Below are 7,299 nucleotides of genomic sequence, written 5' to 3'. Positions count from 1 at the left end.
ATATTCATAAGAAAGTAATTCTAATGGCTCGACTTCCTTATGCATACTGTATGGTCCTAATGTGACATAGCGGTTTGGGCACAATATGGTGTAAATTGCACAGGCAGGTTTTATAGATCAGAAGATGGGAATAAATATTTCCTAAACTAGTAATTTAGTAAAAGTGTTAACGTAGCTATTTGAGGCAAATAAATTGGATTTCGCAAGTAGGCTACAGTACAGCTTTATAGATCGTTTCCTGCACTGAATGATGGTGTCAGATAAACATCATATGACAGCTTTGAGCAGCGCGTTTCCCTGGTTTTATATTATTACGTATCTCCGAAAGTGCGGCTGGTCCCGGCGGAGGTTCGAGTCCTCCCTCGGGCATGGGTGTGTGTGTGTTTGTCCTTACGATAATTTAGGTTAAGTAGTGTGTAAGCTTAGGGACTGATGACCTTAGCAGTTAAGCCCCATAAGATTTCACACACATATGAACATTTTTTATCTCCGAAACTGTTGTTGTGGTCCTCATTCCGAAGATTGGTTTGCTATGAATCTCTATGCTACTCCATCTTTTGTGAATTTATTCATCTCCGAATAACTACTGCAACCTACATCTTTCTAAATCTGCTTATTGTATTCAGCTATTGGTCTCCTTCTATGAATTTTACACTTCCCTCCAGTACTAAACTGGTAATGCCTTGATGTCTCAGAATGTGTCCTATAGCACCACATTTCGAAAGCTTCTATTCTCTTTTTATCTAAACTGTTCATAATCCAAGTTTCACTTTCATATATGTCTACAATCCAGGCAAATACCTTTAGAAAGTAATTCCTAACTCTTAAATCTATATTCGATGTTAACAAATTTCTCTTCTTCATAACTGCTTTTCTTGCCATTGCCAGTCTACATTTTATATCCTCTCTACTTCGACCATAATTTGTTATTTTGCTGCCCAAATATCAAAACGTATTTCCAATTTTGAGAGTATCGTTTCCTAATCTAATTTCCTTATCATCACCTGGATTAATTTAGTTACATTCCATTACCGTTGTTTTGCTTTTGTTGATGGTCATTCCATGTCCACCTTTCAAGACAATGTCCATTCGATTCCACTGATCTTCCAAGTCCTTTCCTGTCTGCGATAGAATTACAACGTCATCGGCAAACCTCCAAGTTTTTCAAGTTCTTATTTCTTCCCACTGAACTTTAATTCCTACTCCAAATTTTTCTTTGGTTTCCGTTACTACGTGTTCAAAGTATATATTAAATAAGATATGGGATATGCTACAACCGTGTCTCACTCCCTTCTCAACCATTGCTTCCCTTTCATGCCTTTCGTCTTTTACAACTGCCGTCTAGTTTCTCTACAAAATGTAAACAGCGTTTCACTCCCTGTGCTTTACCCTTGCTACCTTTAGAATTTGGAGGTGAGAAGTCCAGCCAACATTGTCAAAAGCTTTCTCTAAGTCCACAAATGCTATACATGTAGGTTCGCTTTTCCTTGGCCTATCTTGTAAGATAAGTAGTAGGGTCAGTATTGCCTCCTGTGTTCCTACATTTTTCTGGAGTCCAAACTGATCTTCCACGAGGTTTGCTTCTACCAGTTTTTCCATCCTTGTTAGTATTTTGCACCCATGACTTATTAAGCTGATTGTTTCGTAATTTTCACATCTGTCAGCAACTGCTTTGTTTGTCTATGCAACTACTACATTCTTCTTTATGACTGAGGGTATTTCACATGTCTCATACATCTTGCGTACCAGATGAAAGAGTTTGGTCATGGCTGGCTCTCCAAAAGCTATCAATAAATCTGATGGAATATCATCTACTCCCGGGGACTTGTTTTAGCTTAGGTCTTTCAGAGATTTGTAAAATTCTTTTCGCAGTATAATATCTCCCGTCTCATCTTCATCTACGTCCCCTTTCTGCTTTCAAGTTCATTTCCCCTGTCTAGGCCCTCTACACACTCCATCCATCTTTCAACTCTCCCTTCTTTGCTTAGGACTTGTTTACCACCTGAGCTCTTGATGTTCACACAGCTGTTTCTCTTTCTCCTAAAGGCCTTTTTAATTTTTCTGTATGCGGTGTCTATCTTTCCCTTAGTGAAACATGCTTCTAAAACCTTACATTTGTCGTCGAGCGATTCCTTCTTAGCAGTTTTGCACTTCCTGCCTGTCTCAGGTTTTAAGCGTTTGGATTCCCTTTCTCCTGCTTCGTCTGCTGCATTTTTAAATTTTCTCCTTTCAAAATTAAATACCTCTTCTGTTATCCAAGGGTTCCTGCTAGGCCTTGTCGTTTTACGTATTTGGTCCACTGTCTTAAAACTACCAGTACGTATTCTACTGTATTCCTTTCCCCTGTTCTAGTCAACCGTTGTACAATGTTCAACTCATCCAGGTTCCATCACGTTAATATGCTATCTTTTTCCAGTTTATTCAATTTCAGTCTACAGCTCATAACCAATAAATTGTGGGTTGAGTCCACATCTGCCGCTGGAAATGTCTTACAGTTTAAAATGTGGTTCCTAAATCTCTGTCCAACCATTATATAATCAATCTGAAACCTTTCTGTGTCTCCAGACCTCTTCCACGTATGTAACTTTCTTCTATGATTCTTAAACCAAGTGTTAGCGATGATTAAATTATGTTCTGTGCAAACCAGGCGGCTTTCTCTTCCATTCTTTTCCCCAGTCCATATATACCTACTGTTTTTCCTTCTCTGTCTTTTCCTACTATTGAATTTCAGTCCCACATCATGATTAAATTTTGGTCTCCTTTAACTACCTAAATAACTTCTTTTATCTCATTATACATTTCTTCAATCTCCTCATCATCTGCAGGGCTAGTTGGCATGTAAACTTGTACTCTGGTAGGCGTCGGCTTGGCTACGATAATGCTTTCACTATGCTGTTGGTAGTAGCTACCCGCATTCCTATTTTCTTATTCATTACTAAACCCACTCCTGCATTACCCCTGGCTGATTTTGTATTTATAACCCTGTATTCACCTGATCAGAAGTCTTGTTCCTCCTGGCACCGAACATCACTAATTCCCAGTATATATAACTTCATTCTATCCATTTCCCTTTTTAAATTTTCTAACCTACCAGCCCGATTATGGATCTAACTCTGCACGCTCCGGAACGTAGAACACCAGTTTTGTTTCTCCTGATATCGACGTCGTCCTGGGCAGTTCCCGGCCTGAGATCCGAATATGGGACTATTTTACTTCCGAAATATTTTACACAAGAGGACGCCATCATCATTTAACCATACAGTAGAGCTGCAAGTCCTCGGGAAAAATTGCGCTACAGTCTGGAACCGCGCGACCGCTACGGTCGCAGGCTCGAATCCTGCCTCGGGCATGGATGTGTGTGATGTCCTTAGGTTGGTCAGGTTTAAGTAGTTCTAAGTTCTAAGGGACTGATGACCAAAGAAGCTAAGTCCCATAGTGCTCAGAGCCATTTGAACCATTTTTTTGAAAAATTGCTGCTGTAGTTGCCCCTTGCTTTCAGCCGTTTGCAGTACCAGCACAGCAAAGCCGTTTTGGTTCATCTTACAGGCCAGATCAGTCAATCATCCAGACTGTTGCCCCTGAAACTAGTGAAACGGCTGCTGCCCCTCTTCAGGAACCACACTTTTGTCTGGTCCCTCTGTTGTGTTTGTACCTACAGTACGGCTATGTGTATCGCTGAGGCACAAGTGTGCAGCCCCCCCCCTCCCCGCCCCCCCCCCCCCGCCGGGAAAGGTCTATGGTTCGTGGGGGGGGGGGGGGGGGGGGGGAGGGAGGTGCTCCGAAGCTAGAGAGAATTTAAAAAAGAACTCATAACAAATTCTTTTTCTACAACAGTAAGTGAATACAGTTGCACATCTTTCATTTTTCTCGTTGACCTATATTATTAATCGGTTGTTTTGGGGGAAGAGACCAAACAGCGAGGTCATCGGTCTCATCGGGTTAGAGAAGGAAGTCGGCGGTGCCCGTTCAAGGGAACCATACCGGCGTTTGCCTGGAGCGATTTAGGGAAATCACGGAAAACCTAAATCAGGATGGCCGGATGCGGAATTGAACCGTCGTCCTCCCGAATGCGAGTCCAGTGTCTAACCACTGCGCCACCTCGCTCGGTAAATAATATTAGGTTACAGTGTTTTAGCTCTCTGGAAAGGGTTCTGCAAGTTTTCAGTTTCACATAATTTTCTTACTGCACACTCTTGTAGGGTAAGTACTTATCTGAGCCAGAAGATCATGCCATAGGACAGTACTAAAAGAAAGTAAGGGAATATGCTAGCAATCCCGTGTGCTGGGCAACACAACGAGAGAGATTTATGAGTGCAAGGCATACATTACTTTGCTTTGTGCCGGTGAAACTTAAACTTGTCATCCGTCTCGGTACCTAGCAACATGAATTACCATTCAGGGTGAGCCCAGTGATCTCTATTCACGGCACCTGTAAGAGGGTTTTAGAATCAGCTACGCATATAGTTATCTGCCTAGGGCACTCAGTCCCACCACACCACTGAAAAATTTTGATGTATTGCAGCCAGGACTCTGGCATGTTTTCGGCGTTTTCACGGCGCGACGCAGACCACCTGCAAGCCTTCTGGACAAGCAATATAGGGAGGATGTTCACCACATCTGCCCGTTCTGCTCGCTACTGACGGTGACAGCCGAGTATATACGAGGACGGTCGCCGCTCCCGTTTTCCACCTATTCGCCCGCACAGGAAGCCTTTCCGGGAACTGCAAACGAGATGGGTTCGGCGTCGTTGTCAGCACTCTGCGTCCCGTCCCATTTCTCCGGCGCCACTTTTAGGGGCGGGGGCTCCAGCTCCAGCTGCCTGCCGCTGGATTCCACTCTCGTCTCGCTCTGAAGTACTGCCGCCGTCACGCTGGTAACCATTTCTGTAGTCTACGACGGCAACGTGAACCCGTGACAGCGAAAGATGGTGCGTTATAGGTAAAAGAAATGGCTTTCATTTTTGAAGGGTGTCCAGCGAAGGAATCCCTGATTTCAAAATTAAATATCTGGAAAGCTGACTATAAAAGGTATGTTTCTTGTCAAAGCTGTAAGAATTTTATAGGGAAGTTTCGAAATATTTCGGAATGCTGCTAACAAATGGCGCTGTGCAGCTCGTACAGTACTGTTGTGCATCATTAAACTCGTCCTTTGCAAGCAGTCTTTGCAATCAAATCACAATCTTGTCCCCCCCCCCCCGATGGCTGAGTGGTCAGCGTGACGAACTGCCGTCCTACGGGCCCGGTTTCGATTGCCGGCTGGGTCGGAGATTTTCTCCGCTCAGGGACTGGGTGTTGTGTTGTCTTCATCATCATTTCATCCCCATCCGGTGCGCAGGTCGCCCAGTGTGGCGTCGAATGTAATAGGACCCACTGCAGCGCGGGATTAGCAGAGCGGTCCTCCCTCGGGCATGTGTGTGTGTGTTTGTCCTTAGGATAATTTAGGTTACGTATTGTGTAAGCTTAAGGCCTGATGACCTTAGCAGTTAAGTCCCATAAGATTTCACACACATTTGAACATTTCTTGAATAAGACCCGCACCAAGGCCTGCCCATCACCGACTGAAAGGAAGGCCTCGGCGCTTGTTCGTGGTGGTGGTGGTGGTGTGTTGGGGCTTGTGGGCGCTCAACATCGAGGTCATCAGCGCCCTGACACACATTAAAAGGAATGAATGTGGACAGACCTAAGAAAACTAAAGCACACACTCAAAGAAAGCAGGAAAAGAAGGAAAATGCTACATAAGAAAGTAAAACCTAAGGAAAGGGGAAACATAGCAGCAAGAATGTCACAGGAAATTGTTATTGGCTGGCCACTTACATAAAATATGGGCGAGCTTGTCACGCAGTGAGCAAATTAAAATCCTCTCCCTAAAATCTTTGTAAAAACATTTGACAGGGCACAGAACTCTAAAACTTTAACCACATTCGTCCGAGTGTTGCCTAAAAGAGATGGCAGGTCCGCTGGCAAGTCAGCCGCGACCCGCTGGTCAGAAAATAAAACGCAATCCAATAAAACGTGGCGCACAGTGACCTGGACGCCACAAGCACCACACATTGGAGGGTCCTCCCGCCGGAGCAGGAAGCCGTGCGTCATAGGGCTGTGGCCTATCCGAAGCCGAGTGAGGAGAACCTCGTCCCGTCGACGGGGCTGAAAGGAAGTACACCACACACGCGTTGTGGGCTTGACTATACGGAGCTTATTGTCAGTCACTTCCAGCCACTCATCCTCCTACCGACGCATGACCCGTGAGCTCAACAGCGAGGTGAGTGCGTGCAAGGGGATAGCACACTGAGATACTTGTGGGGCGAGACACGCCTCCTTGGCTGCGAGATCTGCCCTTTCATTCCCAGCAATGCCAACATGCCCCGGAACCCAGCAGAAAGCTACAACCTTCCCCAGTCGCTGTAGTCGGAGGAGGGCATCCTGGATGGTCTGGACAATTTTGTCTGCCGGATACAAACGTTGCAATGAGCAAAGGGCACTGAGTGAATCGGAACAGACCAGAAATTTAGGAGAGGAAGAATGTCTCATGTGCTCCAGTGCCCGCAAGACCGCAAACAATTCTGCATCAAAGACAGTAAAAGTCTGAGGCAGTCGGACCTTGAGGACACGATATGGAAAAACAACTGAGCAACCAACAGAATCCTCCTGTTTCGACCCATCCGTAAAAACAGCTACATAGTCGTGGTGCTCAGATAAAATGGCAGAAAATGCAATCTCTCTTGTACTGCAATAAATCTAAAATCACTCCGGGCCTCTTCAGTAACCAGGGTGGCAGGCGGTTAAAACCTTGGATTTGGGGTTGTACAGACCCCACACCGAGGGCGCTTGTTCGTGACGTCACGTCAGCTAGGCACGGCCAACGCCAGGTCTGTTGCAGGCATACTCATAATGGTGGTGTCTCCCTCTCTGACACAGGAAAACGTGAAGCTATTGGCGGTAGTTGACCAACACACATTGTTTTGAGAGATTTCTGCAATCAATTAATTGTGCAGTTCATTACACTTCTTAACAAATAGTGTACTCCTGAACATAAATTTCCACCTGTTTCAAGGATTGGCATACAAAAACAACTTCATGGTCCAGCAGCAACAGAATTCGTGCTTCTTTACCTTATTTGTAAATCTCAGGAAGTTACGTTTGTACTGGGTTGCTTTTACAAGAAACTGTGAACATATTGGTGCTCTTCATTAGGTATCATTGATGACTATGGGGTGAGGAGCACTGAATGTTAATGAAATATCTTGCGGTTGTACACGTTTGTGGAGGGGGTGGGGGACAGAAGAAGAGGCAAAAGAGAGAT

The sequence above is a fragment of the Schistocerca piceifrons genome, chromosome 5 (assembly GCF_021461385.2).
Source record: "Schistocerca piceifrons isolate TAMUIC-IGC-003096 chromosome 5, iqSchPice1.1, whole genome shotgun sequence".
In the NCBI taxonomy this organism is placed as follows: Eukaryota; Metazoa; Arthropoda; class Insecta; order Orthoptera; family Acrididae; genus Schistocerca; species Schistocerca piceifrons.
Note: the sequence above shows the minus strand (reverse complement) of the source record.